The 3,900-nt window shown below is 39.2% G+C and overlaps 1 protein-coding gene across 1 annotated transcript in view; it reads left to right on the forward strand.

Annotated features, from left to right (window-relative positions):
• The window catches only part of LOC106881233 (cation-independent mannose-6-phosphate receptor), a 159,211-nt gene that overhangs the window by 110,607 nt on the left and 44,704 nt on the right, over positions 1-3,900 (forward strand). The gene's annotated exons all lie outside the window — the stretch shown is intronic.

Consider the following 3,900-nt stretch of genomic DNA (forward strand, 5'->3'; position numbering starts at 1 on the left):
TCAACGGGATACACCGTCTGCAAGTAGTTGGGTTCAGCATATTATCCTCCATTTTCTAATTGTTACATATATATATATATATATATATATGTACAGAGGTTTATTTTTGGCCTGGTATTTCTCCTGCAGCTGTCTAACCAGAAATATAGCATCAGTGGTGCTTTTCCCTGGCACAAACCCAGGCTGTATCTCATCTAAACTGACTCTCTCCCTAATTAGTTGGCCTATGACCCTCTCCGTGACTTTCATTACCTGATCCAAGAACTTGATACCTCTGTAATTATTTGTATCTAAAGCGTCACCTTTAACTTTGTAGCAGTTGACTATGGTGCTGCTACACCAGTCATTGGGTATGACTCTTTCGTGTATCACCTGGTTAATTATACAGGTGATTAGGCCATAGCCAACACTGCCAGATATTTTGAGCATCTCTGCAGTGATTCCTGATGGGCTGGGGGCTTTCCCTGTCTTCATACTCTTGATCACTTTATCTACCAAGGTACTGTCAATTAAGATAGCTGGTCCCTCTGTTGGGTCGACATTCGGCAGACTCTCTTTCTCCCATTCATACTCTTTCTTGAGCAATCTTTCATAGTTGCATCTCCAAGCCTCTCTCTTTGCAGCCTCATTTAGTGCAAGTGAGCCATCATCCATGAGGACACATTTCTCTCCTACGACATATGAACGACAATGTTTTTCTGAATCCAGTGTTGTCTGTGTTGGAGGCTCCAAGGTGTACCTTGGAAGTTCTCATTCACCCTTGGAAGCAGTTCAGCTTCCAAAGCATCACTAATGTATTGCTGGGTGTTAATTTTAACACCCGGGGGCACAAAAACAAGATGAGATCTTCCTGTGACTGCCACAGCCACCCAAACGATAATGGACTGTGGATTTTGATGTTGATTTATGAGTCTACCCTCGATGGAGCCAGATACGTTCCAGAGTCAGTCATTCTGGTGGTTTACTGTCTGTTTGATATCAAATTTCTTTTCATCAATGAACACCAGGTTGGGCAGCATCCCTTCAGCAATCCAACGCAGGATAAGATGATTTCGCTCTAGTCTCATGGTCTTATAAACTTGAGTGAGCTTATGAAGGCATATCATCTTGTAGAAGTAGGTCCTTAGATCCTCCTTCATCACACAGTACATTGATCTTCAGCTTATTTTTGCTGTGGTTGCCAGTTTTCTGACAGAACGACAAGGATTTCACCATATGTTTTCTCTCATACTTTTGATAATCTCAGGTATCCACACTCTCCGTTTTTGATTATGTCCAGGTTGATCAGTGGTGGAACCAGTCTCTTGAAATTTCTTGACAATTTTCCAGACTATTGTTCAGTTAATTTTAAGCTTTTTAGCTAAAGCTGCATTATCTTCACCTCCTTTGTGGTGGGTTATGATTGTATTTCGGTCTAAAGCCATTATCTAATTTATAAATCTGAATTTATTTTGTCTGAAACAAAAAGAAGACACACTGTGTATATTTATTTATTTGTGGGTTAACAAGGCTACCTATGATTTCAGGTGGGAATAATAGCTTCAGTTGGATATTATAGTAGTCGTTTTCTCTTCTGATCATTAGTGATATATACATCCATACATAGCATTTGGAGTTGATGAGGTTATTGATGCTGCTGCTGTTATTAGTTACGCATCTGTACTTACTCTTTATATTTTGAGATGAATGTCAAGAAATAATGTTCTTAGAATGGTGTTGAAGTAGTGTTTTGGTTGTTTGAGAGCAATTGAACATATAGTGGCAGGAACTCTATTGGCAGGAGTTTGCAGCAGCAATAAACCATACTCTTCACATATGTAGTGGTTGTCACACATCTGTGCATACCCATGCAAACACATACACACACAATTATTTGTTGGTGACATGACAACCTTTAGGCTGTTGGATACGATGCAGTATTTGTTTTTGCCTTCTGAGCTCTAATTTCAAATTTCACCAAGATCTACTTTACCTTTCATCCTACTTGAGTCTATAAAAGTACCATTTGTGTACAAAGAGATAATTTCTTTTAATGTATCTGAAAAGTGATAGGCTCTACATGTTTTAACCCTTTAGCATTAAAACTGCAAATATCTGGCCCAAATATTCTCCCTGTTCTATGTTCAAACCAGCTATATCTAGCCTCTCAATTGCAATGTTATTCTAAAAATAAACAATCACATCGTTGAAATCTCAAAGCTACAAGATAATGCATAATTAATTCAAAACAATGTGAATAAATAAGCAATGTATTTGACAGAGTAATTTGAATGTCAAAGGGTTAAAATGTCCAGGACATATTCAGCAATACAGCATTCTTCATCAGGATGAAGGCCCAAGCCACACCATGCATGTAACTGATTTTTTGCTATTTTCATTTTTATAGCTTAACCAGAGGAAGAGGACAACACCTATGATGTTTTTACAAGTCCTCTTAGATCAGTCAGAGAAAAACTTAAATATAAACCACAACCTATTGATTGGTCTGAATGATTTCATCACAGTGAAATCTACTAGTGACCCAGTAGTTAGAATTAGCAGTCACTCTTAGGAGGGAGAATGCACTAGTGATAAATGAGAAGTGAAAGCAAAACTGGCAGATGGAGAGAACAACAGAGATTATTAATCCATTATCTAGAAGAAACACAGATTTAGCCATGTTGTTAAGTTCATTTTTTAACCACATGATTTTGGGTTCAGTAACTATGTCTGATGTATTAGGTATGTTTTTTGTAGCTTCTGGTTAAACCTAGTCTTTGTGAAGTTGGGTAGACAGAACGTGAAGAGGGTCAACATAGAAATTGGTTGGTGGAAACTGTGTGGCAGCAAACCATATAATATATATCATCATCATTTAACATCCGTTTTCCATGCTGGCATGGGTTGAATGGTTTGGCTGGAGCTGGCCAGGCTGGGAGCGATACCAAGCTCCATTGTCTTGGCGTAGTTTCTACAACTGGATGTCCTTCCTAATGCCAACTACTTTGTAGAGTGTATTGGGTACTTTTTGCTTGACACCGGCACTGACAGGATTACCAAGTACTTTGCAAAACAAAAAAGAAAAGGCAAAGACTTTCTCAATTGAAAATGGGGAGAAATATTGAGGCAGGTGGGTGGAAGCGGTTGTTTTGTGCCAGTTGGGAGATTAATGGTGTAGAGGGACATAAATAGATGTCTTGCAATAGATACATAGTTTATCCAATTGGAAGGGAAAGAAAAGGATTAGAGAGGAATATAAGATAAGGAGAACAATAGTGAAAGAGGTGACCTCTATAATGCTAGTGCTACAACCCCCCCTCCAAAAAAAAACTACAACCATTGCACAGTATAAATGATTGGTATTTGGAAGAGCATCCAGTCATAGAAACCATGCCAAAAGGAAAATATTGGAGTAAGATGTCCTCAGGCCTGTTGGATCTTGCCAAACCACCCAGCTCTCACCAATATGGAAAGCGGATGTAAAATAATAATGATAATAAGGTTCTTCAAATGCAGTTGCTGCATGCAAGACTCACTCCCATGTGGGCCTGTACAGCTGCTGCAGCAACATCAGCAGCTAACACAAATTCTCCAGGTACAGATCTATTGTCTCTCAAGACCAATGGATGCCCATGCTGTGCTCTCTCTCTCTCTCTCTCTCTCTCTCTCTCTTTTCAGTCATTTGACTGCAGCCATGCTGGAGCACTGCCTTTAGTCGAGCAAATCAACCCCAGAACTTATTCTTTGAAAACTTAGTACTTATTCTATCAGTCTCTTTTGCTGAATTACTAAGTTATGGGGACATAAAGGCACCAGCATCAGTTAAGTGATGTTGGGGGGGACAAACACAGACACACAAACATATATGCACACATAATACACACACACACACACACACACACACACACACACACACACACA

The sequence above is a fragment of the Octopus bimaculoides genome, chromosome 10 (genome assembly GCF_001194135.2).
Source record: "Octopus bimaculoides isolate UCB-OBI-ISO-001 chromosome 10, ASM119413v2, whole genome shotgun sequence".
In the NCBI taxonomy this organism is placed as follows: Eukaryota; Metazoa; Mollusca; class Cephalopoda; order Octopoda; family Octopodidae; genus Octopus; species Octopus bimaculoides.